This window comes from Trichomycterus rosablanca, chromosome 4, assembly GCF_030014385.1.
Source record: "Trichomycterus rosablanca isolate fTriRos1 chromosome 4, fTriRos1.hap1, whole genome shotgun sequence".
Classification (NCBI taxonomy): Eukaryota; Metazoa; Chordata; class Actinopteri; order Siluriformes; family Trichomycteridae; genus Trichomycterus; species Trichomycterus rosablanca.
This window is the reverse complement of record NC_085991.1, coordinates 11,633,663-11,655,590: the sequence shown is the minus strand read 5'-3', so window position 1 is coordinate 11,655,590 and position 21,928 is coordinate 11,633,663. Positions and strand designations below refer to the sequence as shown.

At 39.6% G+C, this 21,928-nt stretch overlaps 6 non-coding genes across 6 annotated transcripts; 1 reads left to right on the top strand and 5 right to left on the bottom strand.

Moving 5' to 3' along the window:
* Window positions 1-5,014: 5,014 nt before the first annotated feature.
* trnap-agg (transfer RNA proline (anticodon AGG)) lies at window positions 5,015-5,086 on the bottom strand. The gene has a single exon. It is a non-coding gene; the product is annotated as a tRNA-Pro (tRNA).
* A 1,487-nt stretch (window positions 5,087-6,573) lies between these two features.
* trnas-gcu (transfer RNA serine (anticodon GCU)) lies at window positions 6,574-6,655 on the top strand. Its single transcript has one exon. It is a non-coding gene; the product is annotated as a tRNA-Ser (tRNA).
* Window positions 6,656-7,467: 812 nt separating this feature from the next.
* Window positions 7,468-7,540, bottom strand: trnar-acg (transfer RNA arginine (anticodon ACG)). Its single transcript has one exon. It is a non-coding gene; the product is annotated as a tRNA-Arg (tRNA).
* An 821-nt stretch (window positions 7,541-8,361) lies between these two features.
* On the bottom strand, window positions 8,362-8,434 carry trnah-aug (transfer RNA histidin (anticodon AUG)). The gene has a single exon. It is a non-coding gene; the product is annotated as a tRNA-His (tRNA).
* A 12,351-nt stretch (window positions 8,435-20,785) lies between these two features.
* Window positions 20,786-20,857, bottom strand: trnap-agg (transfer RNA proline (anticodon AGG)). Its single transcript has one exon. It is a non-coding gene; the product is annotated as a tRNA-Pro (tRNA).
* Window positions 20,858-21,128: 271 nt separating this feature from the next.
* Window positions 21,129-21,200, bottom strand: trnap-cgg (transfer RNA proline (anticodon CGG)). Its single transcript has one exon. It is a non-coding gene; the product is annotated as a tRNA-Pro (tRNA).
* Between the last annotated feature and the right edge of the window lie 728 nt (window positions 21,201-21,928).

The following is a 21,928-nucleotide window of genomic DNA, read 5'->3' as shown; positions in this document are numbered from 1 at the left end:
ATGAGAGAAGCACATGGACCCACACACACAGGCATACCAGTAATGACTGACGTAATTGGGTCTAAATGGTGGCACCCTTACCTTAGAGACATGATCAAACAACATGTGAGTGAATGCAGTGTGTGCCAGTCTTTCAATCCAAAGCCAGGTTACAAGATTGACATAGGGAAATTCCCAACACCTGAAGGACCATTCAAAGAGGTTTGTATTGATTACACTGATATGGGTCCTGACCAACGCGTGAGTGGGTACAGGTACATCTTGGTGATGGTGGATCGATTTTCCAGGTGGGTGGAAGCCATTCCTGCCAAAAAGGAAGATGCCAAAACAGTGGTTAAATGGCTAAAAAATGAACTGATTCCCAGGTTTGGTGTGCCCAAAGTAATCAGGTCTGACAATGGGATACATTTTAATAACAAAATATTGGCTGAAGTTGAATTGGCCCTGGGAAGCACGCACAAATTTGGCTCTGTTTACCACCCGCAATCTCAAGGGTTGGTGGAAAGAGCCAACCATACTATAAAGGTCAAATTGGCAAAAGCATGCCATAACTCAAAACTATCCTGGGTGGAAGCACTTCCATTGGTGCTTATGTCAATGAGATCCTCACCAAAGGGGGACAGCCATTTGTCTCCTCACCAAATTTTGACCGGGAGACCCATGCCTGGTCCATTTAGGGACAGGACAATTGGCAAAGCGTTAGATTTAATGGAGGAAGAACTGGATGGGTATATGAATGCTTTAACAAAGCTTATTTCCAGGATTGACCAACAGGTGACTAAAGAACAAGGAGAAGAGGACACCAGGACTCCGGCACCAGTGGTCGGAGAGTGGGTAAGAACCAAGGTCCACAAGAGGAAGTGGAATGAGCCAAGGTGGACAGGTCCATGGAAAGTGGAAGAAGTGACATCACATGCAGTGAAAGTACAGGGTAAGAATCACAAACACTGGCACCACATCACCCACTGTGTTCCAGCAGAACCGCCATCCAGAACTACTGAGGAGGTCCAAACACAACTGAAGAACTTGCCAGTGTGGTGGGAAGTGCCTCCCCTTCCAGAGCAAACCTCTGACTGGTGGCAAGAAATAGGGGGAGACGTGGTTACAGAAGGAGGTGAGTATATTGCTCATTGTGTAGGTGCAGACCTGACTCTTGGAGCTGGAGTGGCAAAGCAGATAAGAAGCCAACTAGGAGTGGAAGGTCTGAATCCTGTTCAGGTTGGTAAGTGTGCAGTACACACAGGAAAGGGGGTGACTGTGTTTAATCTGGTAACCAAGAGGTGGTCTACTGACAAGCCTAAGCTTAGAGATTTTATCTCAGCAGTAGAAAATTTGACGGAGCTGCTGCTGGCACTTAATGTGCCCACTCTGGGGATTCCAAAATTAGGGTGTGGACTGGATCAGTTGGAGTGGAAAGTAGTGAAACCAATTCTCAAATCTTATTTGAGCCAAACAAAGACCCAAGTTACAGTTTTCCATTAAAGCTAGTTCAAGTACTTTCAGTAAAATGCCGTTTAACCCACCTACAGATCCGGTTGGACAAGCCATGAGAAGGTTGGGCTGTAGAACTTGGTGTATTACCACGACTGTAATGATGATGCTATCCATAACATTTGTGGTTTTTGTATTGATTCTCTGTGAAAAGGGGGAAGAAATAAGGAAGAAACAGTTTGATGATGGGTGGTTAGAGGTTATTGAAGGAGAGGACAAGGAAGGGAAAGACAGGATTCAGAATTTTACTAATGTAAACGACACACAGACAGGGCTAAAAAGACAGAAAAGGGCAGTTGCAGCACCTTTTCAGCCTGGTGTAACAGTAGAGATAAATTACAATGAGTCAACCACGATCCTGTTTGACATACGTACAGTTATGGGAAAAGACAGGAAAAATCTGAACTGGAGAGGGCATGATGTGTATGGATGTGATAGTTGGACTCCTAAGTATGCGCTCAGGTGGGGCACGTCAGAAATATATTGTGACTCTTGGAACTCTGTATTCACTCACACTAACCCGCGCTATAAAAATCAATATCAGCCTAGTTATCTTCTGTCGAAAGCCGTCTGCATGTGGAGAAAAGGTAAGAGTAGAGTGTTTCCATACTTTAACATGACACTAAGGGGGGATCAAGCCTTGTTGTCTGTTCCGGTATTAGCTGATTATGGGTGGAAAAACACAGATCTATTTTGTATCACAGTGGGTGCTGACATATCAGGTAGTGATCCATTAGGGAGACTATGTCTGAAACCTAGGACTACAAGCAAAACTGACAATTTAGGTGAACCAGCCCCGATTGTTTCTGATGGAGGACAGGCAGTGACGATACTTCAGACCCAGAACATGACATGGAGAGACCAGCTGGCTGTCGAAACAGGATTCACCGACAAAAACTTGTGGCTGGAATGGGTAAGATACACATCAGAAGGTTTGGGGGTTAACAATTGTTTTGTTTGTGCTGCAGCTAATCCTAAATTAGCTACACATCCCATGTCAGGAGAAAACTTAACATGTTTGGTAACGTTATTTAGTACACCTATGACTATAGAAAACACTACAGTCTGCCAAGAATTGGAAAAAGGGTTTTCTATTTCTAACCAACCATTACCTGCGAACATTGTAGCATACAAGGGTAATTATACATGTTTCCACTCCACTGTATCTGGGCAAATTGATAGAGGGCAGTTCCCCGAAGGGTGGTGCAGCAAGACTGAAAACATCAGTCTCAAAAATACTACCTTTTACAATCAAATGACAAACAGAGCTGATTTGCTGTGGCTATGTGGTGATTTGAAAGTAAGAAGGAGACTGTCCGGTGTGTGGACAGGAGAATGTGCTCTTGTTTCTTTAATAATGCCTTTCAGGATCTTCAGACATGACGGAGTGAAGGATCCAGCTGGTGTTATGAGAAGTCACAGGCAGACCAGAGAAGTGAAACCTGGAGGATCATTTGATAAAACTGTATGGATAGATGGGATCGGCGTTCCCAGAGGAGTTCCTGATGAGTTCAAAGCCAGAGATCAAGTCGCATCTGGTTTTGAAAGCATCTTGTTCTGGTGGTCAACTATTAATAAAAATGTGGATTGGATTAACTATCTCTATTACAACCAGCAACGATTCGTGAACTTTACTGTTCAGGCAGTAGAGGGACTTAGGGACCAATTGGATAAAACCTCACTGATGACTATCCAGAATAGAATGGCCCTAGACATGTTATTGGCAGATAAAGGAGGTGTCTGTCACATGGTTGGAGCAACCTGTTGTACTTTCATCCCCAACAATACAGCCCCAGATGGTACTGTCCCTAGAGCCCTTGAAGGTTTGAAAGCCTTGTCCAAAGAATGGAAGGAAAATTCAGGTATAGACAATCCCTTTACTAAATGGCTGGAAAAAATGTTTGGGTCTTGGAAAGGTCTGATCATGCAATTAGCCATGGCTGTGTGTGTAAGTTTGGCTATGGTGGTCGTGTGTGGGTGTTGCTGCGTGCCTTGCATCAGAGCTCTGATAGTAAAATTTATCAGCGCTGTGATCCAAAAGGGGGCCTCTCCTGTTAAAACTGATGAGACAGTACTGTTCATGTCGACAGGGCTTAACCCTGACGCTCATGAGGACCTGGGTGATCAAAATAAGGATGAGTATGTTGATTTCTTTGCTTTGGGAAGTGTGTGATTTATTCACAGGAACACCTTGAAGTTGGATGACATCCAGAAACATGCGAAGCAAGAATAGAAGATTGTCTTTTGAATTTACTATGTATTTTCTACTTAGCTTGCATTACAACAATACACAAATATTTAGAGGAACACTTGATAGCACATGAATAAAGTAATGGGTAAATACTACACACATAGGTACATTTGCTTTTAGCACAAGTTACAAATATATCTTCGTATACAGTAGGTTCTGTATGTTTGATGATGGTTCAGGGAGAAAAGTTGGTCTGGGGAATGTGATAGCTTGAAGCAGTTTCTGGGAAGATTGCCAGAACACCTGCTTTGTCTCACCTTGCCAACAGGGAGACTGTGCCCTTGGGAAAGGCACAACGTAAGGAGTGATCTAAGGGGGAGGTCACTGATAAATGAGGCTGTCGTTTCTCATACTGAACCAGACACCCTGTTAATAAAAAGATATCATCATCAAAAACATGGAACACCTTTTTGTATTTCATTTTATTTTTGTGTGGTTATGTATAATCAATTTGATGGCATCACAATGACATAATGGGAATTTAGCGTATTTTAGTTTAATTACATATGATTATCACATATAGGTGCTTCCCGTCTCTAAAGGACGTTAAACTCTGCTCTATCAGGTATCTGAGGGTCCACGCATGCTTTTAATTGTGTAAGTTTGAGATCTGACTTCTGCTATTGGAGAAGAATGCAATGTTTTGCATTCTAAGGGGGATTGTTAGGAAAATTAAAATTGGACACCCCACCTGTTAGCAAAGTAAAACAGTGAGTTACAATTGAGTTGGTGCAAGGTCGATGTGAAGGGAGTAAAACAGATAATTGCTAGCACTCAGATACATAGAAGAACTCCCTAATAATGTCCTGTACCGATAAGGCCGGATTCGGTGCCTCGGACAAGGTCAATGACGACAATAAAGTAACATCTGAAAGAATTAATTAGGACTGGTTTGAACAGACCATGAGAACAAAGAACTCGATTTATAGAGAAGGTGTGGGCAAAGTTATAAAAGCACGTTGAACTCTGCGCACGGGGTCTGTCTCTCTCTGACTTGCATTGATTGTTCTCTGAAAGCAGAAGTGCAGATACCAGCTGGTGAGGCCTGAGGAGAACCAAACCTTTTCTAAATAAACTTTGTTAGACTTGAGAACTTGGCTAATTGATCATTTGTCACCCAGAACTCGATTTATCGATTAGATGCCAGGCCACATTATTAAAATTCTAGAAAACTGTTCAAGTTTTGCCATTTAATCGCCCTGTTTTATTTCCATTTGCACACTGCGATTAGAACCTTAAGAGGCAGTTGATGAATTAAACATGGGTAAACAAGGGCTCGTCCGGGATTTGAACCCGGGACCTCTCGCACCCTAAGCGAGAATCATATCCCTAGACCAACGAGCCAGCCTGGACGAATGCCAGGGCATTTCTTTGACCTCTGTGGCTTAGCGTCAAAACCATGTTGACTGGTTGCACTGGGAAGTTTATTCATGACAAAACAAAATTCAATGCAGAGCTTCATTATAGCATCTCTAACAGTTTAAGCATGAGGTGTCATTAAAGGCATGAAAGGTATTTGCATCGACATAAGCTTAACAACTTCTACCAGTGTATCAGCATGTGTCATTTTTGTTTGATCATTAGATTTTAACGGGACACTTGATAAGTTTTTTGTATAGTTCAACGAAGCATTCCACTAAAAAAAGGGCTCATCCGGGATTTGCATCCGGGATTTGAACCCGGGACCTCTCGCACCCGAAGTGAGAATCATACCCCTAGACCAACGAGCCAGCAGGAACAAGAGTCTTTGTGTTACTTTGATCTGTGTGACTGACCTTCAAAACTATGTTGTCTGTTTGAGCTGGTAAGTGTGGTCGGTGCTTGCATTACAAAACTATCAAAACTTCCAGTATCAGTACATAAACTGGTTATAACCTCTTTTTAAAAAGGTGAAACATGAAAAATATTTAAAGGCTCCAAATAGTAAAAACTTCTTTTAATTAGTCAACTGTCAGGACTAGGAAGCATTTGAAAGCTTTGTGCTGTTTTCATAAAGTACCTTTGTAACCCCATGTAATTAGACAGGCTTTACATGTTTACCAACTTAATGCCACCTTTGATTTCTAATGGACTCCTTGCACTCATGGCTAGGACGCATTTCCGTTTTCAAATAATGCAGCTTGGATGTTTTCGGTTGTATTGTTTACATTATCCGGCATACGCAAAACCTTACATTTTTTGCTAGTGTGAGATTAAAATGAGTGTCCGGAGTAAAGTTTTCAACTCGGAACATTTCCAGAAACAGCTTAATAAATATTCAGAGCACTGTTGTGTTCCTCTTTGCTCTGTGTGAAGTTTAATGAAAGTTTAAGTTTTCATAGCTTCCCAGCTCAGAGAGACCTCAGGAGGCAGTGGCTAATAAACATCCGTCGGGACCACTTTACTATTTCGCCTCATACGAAGGTCTGTAGCAGACATTTCTTACCAGACCACTTGGTTGAACCAAAAATCCCAGAAGGTCGGAGAAGATTGACAGAGGGTGCAGTACCATTGCTTTTCGAATTGCTACTCCTACGTCTGTTTGTTCTTCCTCATATGGTCAATAGGCTGCAATGTTTTCAAAGCAGACCAAAGTAATTCAAGAGAGCTTTTAAAAGTGCAGGCGAATCCCATCCTCGTGGAGGTGAAAGTACTTTTAAAAACTCTCTCAAATGACCTCAGTCTGCCTTGAAAACATTGCAGCCTATTGATCATATGTGGAAAAGCAAATGTGTTGCCTCTTTCCACCCGTTTTCAGGCCAATCCAGCCCTCTGAATCTCCTTCTGCCACACTTGATTACAAATGACTCACCTGCAATCAGACCAGAAGAGCATTCCTCATAGCTTCATCAGACGAGGTGGCCGAGTGGTTAAGGCGATGGACTGCTAATCCATTGTGCTCTGCACGCGTGGGTTCGAATCCCATCCTTGTCAAAAACTCTTAATGCATGCTCAATAATCCAAATCCACAAGTGGAGACCGTTAAACAATGTGTGGTTACTATCTGTATGTCATTAACGTTGTTCAATGTTTAAAGGCTTGGTTTTCAATGAGGATGGGATTCGAACCCATACGTGCAGAGCACAATGGATTAACAGTCCATCGCCTTAACCACCACGTCAGAACATGCTCTACCTTCATGAAGTAAGCCAAAAACACAACTGCATTAAAAAATGCCTGTATAAGATGAACTGTTTCTCTCTGGTGTTACAGTTGTATTTTTATGTGAGTAGTACCAATATGTTGTAAAGGTGAGAGCTTAATTATCAGAGCTGAAAGCAAGAATTTCAGGGGTTTTGATCAATGTTTAAAGGTCTGGTTTCCAAAATCACACATGCAGAGCACAACGGATTAGCAGCCCATCTCCTTAACCACTCAGCCACCTCGTCTCGACCTGCCTAGGAAAATGTGTTTCTGGGCCGATTGGTCTGATTGATCAACCCAGACGGCTTGAACAGCTACACTGCCTTTTAAGAAATATCTGGGTGTTTACCAGAATGTGCACGCACACTGCATTAGTGCATTATTTGTTAACAGTCAGTTTTAAAGAGAACTAAAATAAAATGAGCTTTCACAACTGCTCAAAAAAAATCACAACTGTAACACCAAATACAAGCAGTTCATCTTATACAGCCGTTCTTTTAATATATATATATGTGTGTTAATGACATACAGATTAGTAACCACACGTTGTTTAAAGGTCTCCACTTTGTGGAGTTAGAAAGACAAAAAGGGCACAAGGTAACCGAGCCAGCCAGGAGTCGAACCTAGAATCTTCTGATCCGTAGTCAGATGCGTTATCCATTGCGCCACTGGCCCCTTTGGGACTGCACTTGTGAACCTCCCTGAAGCTCTGGCCTTATTTCTGTCTTTTGACCAAGGAGAGAATGGAAAACTTTGAAGCACGGCATACAAAAACACCCTGCCGTGACCCGGATTCGAAAGACGAATTTCCATACCAGGAGTCGAAGCCGGGCCACATGGGTAAAAACCAGGAATCCTGACAGCTAGACCATATGTTATACTGAAGATCTCGCCATCGGCTGACGCCAGCATCAGTCACTTCTTACCACTTTGACAAGACCTGCATTGTTGGATCTGAGGTAACGAGAACCATACACAAGGAGTTAGAAAGACAAAAAAGGCACAAGATAACCGAGCCAGCCAGGAGTCGAACCTAGAATCTGCTGAGCCGTAGTCAGATGCGTTATCCATTGCACCACTGGCCCCTGTGGGACAGTGCTTGTGACTTCCCTGAAGCTCCGGCTTCATTTCTGTCTTTTGACGAAGGAGAGAATGGAAAACTTTGAAGCACGGCATATAAAAACACACTGCCGTGACCCGGATTCGAACCGAGGCTGTTGCGGCCACAACGCAGAGTACTAAGAGGAACTAATAGGCAAAGTTTTGCTCGAGTCCTATCAAAAACACGAATTCCCATACCAAGAGTCAAACCCGGGCCGCCTGGGTGAAAACCAGGAACCCTGACAGCTAGACCATATGGGAAACTGAAGGATTTGTCATCAGCTGACGCCAGCATCAGTCACTTCTTTCCACTTTGACAAGACCTGCATTGTTGGATCTGAGGTACCAAGAACCATACACAAGGAGTTAGAAAGACAAAAGAGGCACAAGGTAACCGAGCCAGCCAGGAGTCGAACCTAGAATCTTCTGATCCATAGTCAGACACGTTATCCATTGCGCCACTGGCCCCTGATGGACTATGCTTGTGACTTCCCTGAAGCTCCGGCCTTATTTCTGTCTTTTGACCAAGGAGAGACTGGAAAACTTTGAAGCATGGCATACAAAACACCCTGCCGTGACCCAGATTCGAACAGGGGTTGTTGCGGCCACAACGCAGAGTACTAACCACTATACGATCACGACATTCCAACGGTCAGCGACGTGCAGCTCACGTCCACCGCTCCCTGATAGACTGCAGTCATAGTTCCAACAGAACAAGCCTCTTGAGCTACAGCATCATGGTGCAGAGAAACTAATAGGCAAAGTTTTGCTCAAGTCCTATCATAAAGACTGCGCTTGTGACTTCCCTGAACACACAGCCACAACACAGAGTACTAAGCACTACACGATCACGGCATTCCAACGATCAGCCACGCCCAGCTCACGTCCACTGCTCCCTGATAGACTGCAGTCATAGTTCCAACAGAACTGACGCCAGCATCAGGCACTTCTTTCCACTTTGACAATAGCTGCATTGTTGGGTTTGAGGTACCGAGAACCATACACAAGGAGTAAGAAAGACAAAAAAGGCACAAAGTAACTGAGCCAGCCAGGAGTCGAACCTAGAATCTTTTGATTCGTAGTCAGACGTGTTATCCAATAGAAACAGAGATTAAAGAAAGCCTAACACAGCAAGTTTTATTATGGATGTCAATGTAGGGACAGTTACAACATGCTGTTGCAATTGTCCCCTATCACAATATTAATTAAAAGCCTTGTTACAACATTAATTCTAACATTATTACACACACAGTTCAGTAAGCTAAAATATTTTGTAGTTTAAATGGACTGTAATAATCAACCAAACATAATTGTTGCTTAAAAACAAGGCCTATATTTTTCCTTTTACTAGTATTAGTCTTTATACAACCAAATTAATGAGTGAAAACCCTATCTGTACACATATAAAAAGTCTTTGCACAATGATGTTAAAGAATAATTTTATTACATATTGATGAATGTTGCAACTGCCCACTGTTATGGGGTCAGTTGCAATATTTCATATTGTACATTTGTATATATGTTACAGCTGTGTGGGTGGGTAGCTGACAGATGTGGATTAAATGTTTTAAAATTTTGTCATTTCTATACAAACTGTGTCTGTGTAACTGAAGGAAATACACAAAGTGCTGCAACCGTCCCCACTCTGCCCCATATACATAAACTGTCAAGGATTCAGCCTCTTTGTGCTCCAGTATAGAGGTGCCACACCCCTCTCTCTATCAGTCCTGAGCCAACACCCTTTTTCTGATTGGTCCTCCTCTGCTAATTAGTTCCAGCTGCCCCTTATCTGAGAGTATTTAAGAGGGGAGCTGGAAAACAGGCAAGTGGAGACTATTTTACTCCTGATCTTCTTTTGATTTAACTCTGTTGGTTTGGTTTTCTAGGCAATACATGGTTTTCGAGTCTGTCTTTCTTTCTGTCTGTCCATCCATTTGCTTTTGCCTTAACCTTTGTTTAGCTCTGTTAGCTTTGTTTAGTCCTGTTTAGCTCTATTTAGCCTTTGTCTGTTAGCCTTAGCTCTGTTTAGTTCTGCTTAGTTCTATTTAGCTCTGCCTAGCTCCGTTTAGCCCTGTCTAGTTCTTGTTTAGCTTAGTGTTTAGCCTTTAGATTAGATAAGCATTGTTCATGTATGTTTACTTTAGGTTAGCATTTAGCATATGTGGTGTTAGTTTGTCTTGTCGAGTTCCTACCTGTCTTGTGTAACCTTGTTGTGTGTCTTGTCTTTTATTACCATTAAAACTGTAGTTAATCTATCTGTGTGTGTGTGTGTGTGTGTGTGTGTGTGTGTCTGCCCCTCTTGTCCTGTCATAGCCCATTAAGCGTTACATGAACAACATTTTTAAGCTGCACATTTGCAATATTACACATTGTGGATCAGCCCTCACTTCTTTGCAGACTTTACTTTGCTCTCTGTTTTCTGCCAATAAAACTTTTCTATGGATGTAAGAGACGCTGAACATATAGGCAAGGCAATTGTATGTCGGTCCATCTTACAAAAGGAAAGGACTAAACTGGAAAGTCATAGAAAAGTCGCTCTACACCATTTAATCTTTTAGGATTTCCAAGGGTCAGTGGCTGCATAGATGGAACCCACATTCTTATTAAAGCACCAGCAGAAAATAAAGAGGATTGTGTGAACAGAAAATCCTTTAGGTAGTGACTATTATCTTAAACAATGAAGACATATTTTAAATAAATCAGTGCAACATTTAATACATGTTCTGCAACTTAATGTTCTCCATTAAGATCATATGTGACAATTGCTGTTTAACTTGAGTAATTTATTTATTTATATATTTTTTTAAATATTTATGAACACTTAGCAGTGCTCTTGTCACCATAATATGACTGGTTATGTCTGAGGGGTGTCAGAGGCCTTGTGATGTATTGGCGTTCTGCCCCGTGTATCCGTGTATCAGATTCTGCTCTCTACTACTGTGCTCTGCAGCCCACAGTGACAGGAAATCATTCTATACTGTACAAAAACCAATCACATCAATTACATGGTTTTGCTGGTGCATGAAAAAGAAATTGTTTTAATTTTATCAGGTTTAAATTTTAACCTGAATAACATCACTGGTGCACATACACCGAACAGGCATAACATTATGACCACCTCCTTGTTTCTACACTCACTGTCCATTTTATCAGCTCCAGTTACCAGAAAGAAGCACTTTGTAGTTTTTACTGACTGTAGTCCATCTTTTTCTCTGCATACTTTTTTAGCCTGCTTCCACCCTGTTCTTCAATGGTCAGGACCCTTACAGGACCACTACAGAGTAGGTATTATTTGGGTGGTGGATGATTCTCAGCACTGCAGTGACACTGACATGGTGGTGGTGTGTTAGTGTGTGTTGTGCTGGTATGAGTGGATCAGACACAGCAGCACTGCTGGAGTTTTTAAATACCATGTCTGATTAAAGAGACCTTGGCAGACAGTCATCTGTGCCTATATAAGTGACAGGGCAGCTATACATTACTCTGTAGTCTGAACCCACTGAAAATCCCATGACTGTCTGGAGTGTTGATGTTTTTGCTCTTTGACATAACCAAATACATGTAATTAAATTCTATAGAGGTAAATGTTGAAAAATCAAAAACATCATGAAAAATGAAAAATCAAAAGGTGCCACCTAAAGTTTAAACATTAAACAACACGTGCCGGTACACAGCAAACACCTTAAACATCTTAGTAAGTATAAGTGGTACCATAATCCATATTTGAAACATTATGGAATCACAGCCTCGAACAAGGTTTGTCACTCAAGATTTTTCAAGTGAACCTATTTGTTACAGCAAGAACAACAGTTAAATAAAAACTGCAAGCAGAGTGATATTACGGATACCACTGTTGATTAATAGGCATATGACAGCCTGTACAGAACTTTGTACATGTATGTTCTCTGATGTAAATTTACATACAAAATAATTAAAATGCAAGTTTTAGGTAACAACAAACACTAAGCAAAAAACAGGTACTGCACATCAACCTGGCAAATACTATCACTACAGTGAAACCTGGTTGTGGGAGCATCATGTGGGTTGCTGTCGTTCTGCCTCTCTTGTCCAATCACTCCGGTTTGGGTAGGAGAGGTGGGCGCTGATGTCCTGTGAAAGCCTTCATGACCTTGTTACCTGCTTGCTCTCCCTTTTAGTTATGCTGTAATATTTAGGGCTGCCAGAGTCTAAAACTCTCTGTAAAACTGTTTTACTCAACTAGCATTGTACATTATTAACTACATTCTTTGTTGTTTTACTCCAAAGGCATTCTGATGGAAACCTGAGGTTAAGGATTAAAGTCAAGACTGCCGTGACAATGATGCTGCTCCTGCCGGATGTGACGGGTCTGGAGTAATTGCACCAAGAATGACAAGAACTCACTACAGACTTTATTGAAGACTAGAGCGAATAACAACTCTATTATTATTTATTTATTTATTTATCTATTTATTACCAGTTATAACTTTTAGATCATTTAATTCTGTGTTTGTATGCTCTGTGTAAATCATGTATTTATTTAAAGTATCCTCCAGACCACCCAAGAAGGATGGGCCCTGCTGAGTCTGGTTCCTCTCAAGGTTTCTTCCTGTAATTTTCAGGGAGTTTTTCCTTGCCACAGTCGCCCTCGGCTTGCTCAACAGGGGTTTTCGTATCTGTTGGTCCTGGATTTTGTAAAGTTGCTTTGAGACAATGTCTATTGTAAAAAGCGCTATATAAATAAAGTTGACTTGACTTGACTTGACATGAACAAAACCTCCTCCAACTCATAAGCAAACCTAGAATGGGGTGACAGTGGATTAAACCTTAAAAGCAACAGGCAACCAGTGCAAAGAGGCCAGTATTGAGGTAATATGCTCCCTTCTTTTAGTCCTAGTGAGTACTCGGGCGGCTGCATTTTGGACCAATTGCAGCCGTGCCATTGCCCCTTGACTGAGACAAGTAAAGAGAGTGTTACGGTAATCAAGGTGTGATGATACAAAAGCATGAATAATCTGTATCCTGGAAAGAGAGCATTTTTCTGATTTTAGCAATATTTCTCAATTGGAAATAACAAGCCTGTACCAGCTTTGTTACATGCATTGATAAATTCAGCTCAGAATCAAAATTAACACCAAGGTTTCTAGGATAAGTTCCTTCTTTAGGTCATTGGCAACATAATGGGGGCCCAGACCCAATACTTCTGTTTTTCCCTCATATAATTTGAGAAAATTACAGCTCATCCAATCTTTTATTGCATGAATACATTCACTAAGGCTTTCTAATCTACTGAAATCATTTCTCTTTACAGAGGAATAAAGCTGTATCATCAGCATAAAAATGCTAAGAAATGTTACAGCGACTTATCAAGTTTCCTAAGGAGAGCATATATAAAGAAAATAAAATGGGACCAAGGATTGACCCCTGTGGAACCCCACCACACCTTCGAAGGTGTGCGTGTTTGTCCTGTGATGGAATGTTGACCTGTCCAAGGTGTTTCCTGTCCAGTGAATCAGACCCACTGCAACCAGGACAAAGACAAGACAAAGTGGTTGTACAACAAAGAATGAATGAATGAACGATCTGAAACCTATAAATGTGACTAATATGCACAAATACAAGAAATTTGGAAGGGGCAAATTTTTACAGCACTGTATCCAGGAGAACTAATGTTTTATGATGTTTGCACCTTAATATCCTCCTGGGGAAAACAGTACAAAATCTATTCCTCTAGTTGGTATTATTAAAGTAGTGAAAGGATTAGGAGAATCTGGAGAAATCTCAGTCTGTATAGGACAAGGCTGAAAACACCAATGCATGAGAAACTGTTATACCACTGTCATAAATATAGCCACATGTCCAACCATAAACTACAGTAACAAATGAATTACATAAAACATCTTTTAATCATGTGCAGCAGCAGAGCCATAATAAGTGTTAAAGCTTTAAAAGAACATCAAATAAAGACAGCAAATACATACTATACCAAATCAAACCTAACCTCTCACACAAAACATAACCAGACTAAAGCTCTCTTATTTTGGACAGATTGAGATTAGAAGAACCAGTTCAATGGAAAAGACAGTTATACATAGAAGAGTTGGTAAAGGTAAAAGAGGAAGATGATGGTCAGCAACTATATGGATGGATACAATTAGAGGAACAAAGAACAAAGAGAAGATGTTTAGAAGAAACACTATACATATGGTCGCTACGAATCTGATCCACTTATTATTTTAATTACTGACTCACATCACAGCCCACTAACTCCAAAAGCCCACAGCAGTGACTTGGTGAACAATGGATTCTGTAAACCAATGATGTGTGTAGTTGTGCTGTAGCATCTGCACTTCCTGTATGTGGTTTTCTAGGGACTTATTTGATAAGTTTTATACAGAACCTAGTGCTCACACTGTCTGTGTTCAGAAATGCCTCAACTATGCAACTATGTGCACATTGGGAGATACATAACACTGATTCTCACTCTAGCATCAGGTAATAATAAACATATTTCTTTATATTTGGTAAAACGTTGTGTTAATTAATGCTCATCTTATGAACAGTTTAGATGTTAATGTATTGTGCTAAATTTTTAAGTTTTCTGATTAATATTTTTGTAAAAACTTACACATTATATTCTTTGCTTTTCTTTTTTTTTTTTACAACAGGTGGTTTTGCAGATGAAACTGGGCCAATAGATGCCAACATTGTTGCAAAAGAAACAGAGACTGTTACTCTAAAATGTTCATATCAGTCCAGCAGCAGCTACAGTGCCTATAGAAAGTCTTCATACCCTATCGAAATCCTTGCCTTTTGTCACATTATACCCTGAAAATGGAAATTACACTTTAAAAAAATCTGATAAATTATTATAATTTAATTAGTAAAATACCTGGTTTGGATAAGTAACCAGCCCCTTAGAGTGAACATTATAAACTTGCTCAGGTACAACCAATCACCTTCCAGATCACACACCAGGCTAACTGGCCCACACCCGACATCAATTGTACTGGTTTTGCTTACTTCAGAATAAAACCAGCTGTTCCTTGACGAGTCCACTACTAGTAGTGCATGGTAACACCATGGTTGGAAAGGTGCTTTCAAAAGAGCTCCGTGATAAAGTTGTGGAAAGGCACAAGTTAGGAGAAGGATACAAAAAGTTTTCAGCAGCTTTATCTATCCCCCTGAGTACTGTTCAGAGCATTATCAAGAAGTGGAAAGTGTATGGCACCACCAACACCTTGCCAAGATCGGGCCGTCCCTCCAAACTGGATGACCGAGCCAGGAGGACATTGATCAGGGAAGCTACCAAGAGGCCAATAGCAACTTTGAAGGACCTACAATGCTGTATGGCTGAGGTTGGTCGGCCTGTGCATGTGACAACAATCTCGCATGCTTTACACAAAGCTGGCCTGTATGGCAGGGTGGCAAGAAAGAAGCCACTCCTAAAAAAGTGCCATGCTAAGTCTCGTTTGCGCTTTGCCAAAAAAGACTTGGAAGATTCTAATGACATGTGGCAAAAGGTTTTATGGTCAGTAGAGACCAAGATTGAACTTTTTGGACTGAACTCCAAGTGGTATGTTTGGCGAAAACCAAACACAGCACACCACCAACAATACACCATACCTACTGTGAAGCACGGTGGTGGCAACATTATGTTATGGGGGTGTTTCTCTTCAGCAGGAACTGGGCAATTGGTCAGGATTGAAGGGAAAATGGATTCCTCCAAGTACATCCAAATTCTTGAGGAACACATGCGGCCCTCTGCTAGACAGCTGAAGATGGGTAGGAGATTCATCTTCCAGCACGACAATGACCCTAAACACACTGCCAAAAAAACAAAGTAGTGGCTTAAGGATATGAAGGTAAATGTCCTTTAGTGGCTAAGTCAGAGCTCTGACCCAAATCCGATAGAAAATCTGTATGGACTTGAACAGAGCAGTGCATTACCGGTCACCAGAAAATTTTACTGAACTTGAACAATTCTGCAAGGAAGAATGGGCAAATATTCCCCAATCCAGATGTGCAAAGCTGGTAGGGACATATCCAAACAGACTCATGGCTGTAATTAAAGCAAAAGGTGGCTCTACAGAGTACTGAATCAGGGGACTGATGACTTTTCTAACCCTGTTATTTTACTTTTAATTTTTTTTATTAATTTTCAGAACCGTTTAATTTTTTCTCATTGCTTGAATGTTGTAAGGCAAAATATGTAAATAAAGCTGGAGAAAGATTTCTTTGTTGTGAGTTTTGATTTCAGGCTGAAAGACTAAAAAGTGACACTTTCAAAGGGGTATGAAGACTTTCTATAGGCACTGTACATTGATCTTTACTGGTACAAACAAAATCCTAACAGCGCACCACAGTTTTTACTGTATAAAGGTGCCAAATCACTTAGCGGTTATGAGCACAATCCTACTGACTCTCGATTACAGTCCAACACAGGTGATACATCTACTGTACTTATTATTAATAATCTAAAGCTGACAGATTCTGCTCTCTATCACTGTGCACGCCCAGTGATACAAAGCTATTGAGATGCTGTACAAAAACTCTCTTATATGAAGTTTCCCCAAAGTTCAGAAGATCAAAGTTTGTTTTGTCTTTTTACTTATCAGTTAACCACACACACACACACACACACACACACACACACACACACACAATACAATACAAACAGCACCTGCTCTCTGTGACATGGATGTTTATTAATAAATGAAATGAAGTTGAGCAGATAAAACATGAAATATCTCAGGTTTATCCTGTCTGCAATCAAATAAAAGTCAAAGTCAATGTATTTGCATTTTCCATGCTGTCCCAACTTTTTCTGATTTGGGGTTGTATGAAAATAACCATATGGTATATAAAATTAAGATAGGAAGAATTACAATTGTAAATATGTTATAATACAAGCTCCATTTCTAAAAGTTGGGACATTTTGTAAAATGTAACAGAACAAGAATCTGTGATTTGATAATGAACCTTTATTTAAATGACAAAGGTGCAAAGAAATGACTCTCATTGGTTGATTCAATTGTACAAATATTAACTATTAAATTAAATATTATAATATTGCAACACTATAATAAAGTTGGGACAAAAGCAAAATTTCAAAAATATTGAAGTGACATTGTATTAATAAATTCCACAATAAGCAGAGTAACTGGTAACAGGTAAGGATATCATTATGAGGTATATCCACCAAAGTCAGCAAAGTTTTTGCAAGCAAAGATGGGTCATGGATTACCACTCTGTGCCAAACTTTGTAAATGATGATAAATGATGATCAGTATAAAAATAACATTTCTCAACAACAGAAATATAATCTTTTTCAGATCTGTCTCCTATTGTAAATACATGCTGCATCATGAAGAGGTTGATCCATCTACACTGACCACAGACTGAAGTCTTGTATTAAACTTTATGAATTAGTATCCTCAGTTTCCAATCAATTACATAATAAGTGAAAATACAGTGGTACCTTGAAACTCGACCTCAGTTGGTTCTAGGATTGACGTCGAGTTTAAAAGGCGTTGAGTTTCAAGGTATTTCTTTCCATAAGGATGTATGGAAAATATGTTAATGCGTTCCATGGTCCCGTAGAACTGCATATACATATATATATATATTTTATTTATTTATTTTTTTTAATGCATTTTCTCCCCCATTTCCTTTTAGCATGTGCAATCGCCCGATTGCATGCTTCCTCTTCACCAATACCGATCCCCGCTCTGACACGTGGGCAGCAGCCGTATGCATTTTGTCAGAGACACACTCTGACAGCACTCTTTTCCCATCTCTGTGCAGGCGCCATCAGTCAGCCAGCAGACATAATTGCATTAGTTATGAGAGAGAGACCCTATCCGGCTTTTAATATTCTACCCCTATCTGAACAACAGGGCAATCGTTGTTCATGCGGCCACTCAGCCCAGCCGGTAGGCAGAGCTGAGACTCGATATGATGTATTCGGGATCCCAGGTGTTCAGTGTGTGTTTTACCGCTGAGCCACCAGAGCGGCTTTGAACTGTATATATTTTAGGCTAATGTAAAATAATGGGGTTGTTTTTGACACAAATATAATATAAAAACACTGAAATACAATTAAAAATAGTTAAAAATCAATAACAAAATACAATAAAACCTCTTTACCTCTTTCCTTAGGCTTCTTAATCGTGGAGATGGTTGATCTTGGAATATCGTATTCCGTTCAGTAAAGGTGCATTCACATGAGAAGCGGCAAAACCGCTTGTGCGCCAGCTGTGCCGTTATTTCCAATTGAGTGTGTCGGTGCACAAAGATTAACGTGACTTATTGTACTAAAACAATGAGCGAGGAATTTCATTAGTGGAGAGAACGTATGAGCAGTAATTATTAAGAGAGGTTTTGTGTTCCTATGTCGGTTCTTTTAATACATTAAGTCACATTAATCTTTTTTTTAACGATAAGCATATTAGACTCTCTTGGAAAAGCTGATTCTCACAGTTTCTCAGTGCTGAATAGAGCAGCAGTCACATACACAAGTTTAAAAGAGAAATGTCGAATTTAAGGGTTGAAATTTCTCGACGGAGGGCGTAAAAATTTCAAAGATTTTGAGTTTAGGGGATGTCGAGTTACAAGGTAGCACTGTAATTGGAATAGTAATGTAACACAGTGCTAAATATGCATTTGTCTTAAGTGTGTTGCAAGTGTATTTTATTGCTCAATAAAATAATGGAAATCTTTTGTCACTTGAATAAATGTTTCAAAACATGAACAAATCACAGAGTTTCCAAACTTTTTCTGACCATAGGGTTTGTTTTTAAGCATTCTCTCTTTTTAGGTTCTCTATTTTTTATTTATTTATTTTTTTGCCATTTAAATTAATATGATAAGCAAATGATTTTCCTACTTTTGCAATCTGAGACATGATCTGCGCTGCTTTTCTTTTTAATGTATTTTATAGTGATGATGTTTTTTTCTTGCTGTAGGCATGGAATGGCACAGAGAAAGCTGCTCTGTGTTAGTTTTGTAGATGATCTGTATCTGTTTTATTTCACTTTTTTTTTTATATATTTCTTTGTTTATCTTTTAAATTACTGTTATAAAGGTGATGAGTAACAACTTAAATTATCTGCTGTCCTTTTTTTTTTTTTTTTTTTTGCTGTGGGTGTACAGTGACATACTAAGAATTGATCTGTATTGGTTTTGTACTGGCAATTTAATTTCACCATTTTATGGTGTTTTAATATATATGGTGCTTTTTATATATGATAAAATAAGCTAGGGCATGAGATCATTGCTTACTTAACAACTCAACTGAGAAATCTGGTATATTAATAAGTGATCTTAATACTACCAGGTGTACTCAAATATGTTTTGTAAATGATAAAATTGTAATCTATAAAAAATGCTATTAAATTGCATGACTTGTGGGCGACTTCTGTCTTCTGGAAAAAAATGTTGTTTCATACCATCTTCTGTAACTGCAGTCTTTGTAAGTAGCCTAGCACTGTGTACTAAAACACTTACATATAAGTCAGCACAGGCAGAAAAGCATTAAGGAAGCTGCTTCTAGATTTAGACCTTATGATTCACTATGTAGAAACGTGCATTTTCTTTAAAGCTGGTTATTTGAACTGACACGCAGAACAACCATGTTACTCCTTGTTTTAGCATTTATTATTGTTGCTCACACTGGTAAATATATATTATTTATTCTTTGTTAATTACATGTATTCTTGTTATTATTAAAATCTACTTTTATTTAAATGTGATATTGGTTTGTGTAAATTTTGTTTTTATAGCAGAGGCTGCTGACAGCATTGAACCAGACCAACCCAACTTATCTTCAACAGAAGGAAGCAGCATCACACTGTCCTGCACATATACAGGTTCACCATATAGTCTCCACTGGTATCATCAAAAACCTGGATCAAAACCAGAGTTTCTGGGGCTGATTATGAGATCCACAAAACAGGCCACATATGCTAAACCAGCTGATCCACGTCTGTCTATAAATAATAATACAGAAGATATGAAAGTGGAGCTGAAGATCTCCTCTGCTGCTGTAACAGATTCTGCACTGTCTTACCGTGCGCCATGGTGCCCACAGTAACAGCAACTCCAGTCGTGCTGCACAAAAACTCTTTCATGTGATAAGTGTTTTGTTCTCACTAGGTGGAGCTGTTTGCTTTTTAAACAGATGTATTTTATCTGGAATAGTTTACAAAGTAAAACAAGTTTTATCTGTTTTATTCATTTAAGTTCCAAATGAATAGACACAATCTTTCTGGTTCTCTTTGTACTGAGGCTCAGGTAGTAAATTCATGTAAATTTAAATATTTTCCTTATCACATTTCCTCTTTGTTAGCTCATGTAGTGCTTATATTGTGTCTTTCATAATGATGGAACAGTACTTTCTCTATTAATTATCTTGCATGTTCATTACAATACAATTAGTACAATTTTAAGTCCGGTCGAGACCTTGATGAGTCTCCTGATCTATGTGAGGAATTTCTCCACTTTTTTTTAATCAACAAAATAGAGATAAATATGTTTTATCAATTGTTAATAAAAAACTATCAACAATGACAGTGCTTTAAATTTAAACATGGATTCACAAAACCTATCGATGGCTTTTAGAATAACTCTGGCAGCATGATTTCATTTTTTATTTATTTATTTTGTTTTAATTGTACGAGGACAAAGTTTAAGCTAAAGGTTAGAATTTTAATAATGTGGCCTGGCATCCACGTAGAAAGCTGTTCAAGTTTTACCATTTAATCACCCTGTTTCATTTCCATTTGCACACTGGGATTAAAACCTGAAGAGGCAGTTGATGAATTAAACATGGGTGAGCAAGGGCTCGTCTGGGATTTGAACCCAGGACCTCTCGCACCCTAAGCGAGAATCATACCCCTAGACCAACGAGCCAGCCTAGACGAATGCCAGGGGATTTCTTTGACCTCTGTGGCTTAGAGTCAAAACCATGTTGACTGGTTGCACTGGGAAGTTTATTCATGACAAAACAAAATTCAGTGCAGAGCTTCATTAAAGCATTTCTAACAGTTTAAGCATGAGGTGTCATTAAAGGCATTTGCACCCACATAAGCTTACCAACTTCTACCAGTGTATCATTTTTGTTTGATCATTAGATTTTAACGGGACACTTGGTAAGTTTTTTTTGGATAGTTCAACCAAGCGAGGGCTCGTCCGGGATTTGAACCCGGGATCTCTCGCACCCGAAGCGAGAATCATACCCCTAGACCAACGAGCCAGCAGGAACAAGAGTCTTTGCGTTACTTTGATCTGCGTGACTGACTATGTTGTCTGGTTGAGCTGGTGAGTGTGGTCGGTGCTTGCATTACAAAACTATCAAAACCTCCAGTATCAGTACATAGACTGGTTATAACCTCTTCTTAAAGAGTTGAAACATTAAAAATATTTAAAGGCTCCAAATAGTAAAAACTTCTTTTAATTAATCAACTGTCAGGACTAGGAAGCATTTGAAAGCTCTGTGCTGTTTTCATAAAGTACCTTTGTAACCCCATGGAATTAGACAGGCTTTACATGTTTACCAATTTAATGCCACCATTGATTTCTAATTGCACACTGTGATACATTTTGAAGAGACATTTTGATAAGTCAACATTCTTTAGTGAAAGAGCAGGGGATTAAAGAAGGGATCCACCCGGATTTTATCAGAAAACCTACACAACCTTAACTAACCTTAATAACCTTAATTATTATCCTTTACAACATTATTATCCTAACCCAAGGCATGGCTTACGGAGTACATTCCAAACATCCTCAGATCCAACCGTGATCGTGTGTACACCAGCACTGCTGTTGAATAAAAATGAATTCCCCTCCCCACATTTGACAATTAAACCACTTTTCTTTGTTTCTTCTCTCCCATCATCTGTCGTGTAAAACCCATTGTAAAGAGTGTTAAAGTATGACTTGATCAGAATCAGAATCTTCAGATTGTTGGGGCTGATGCCT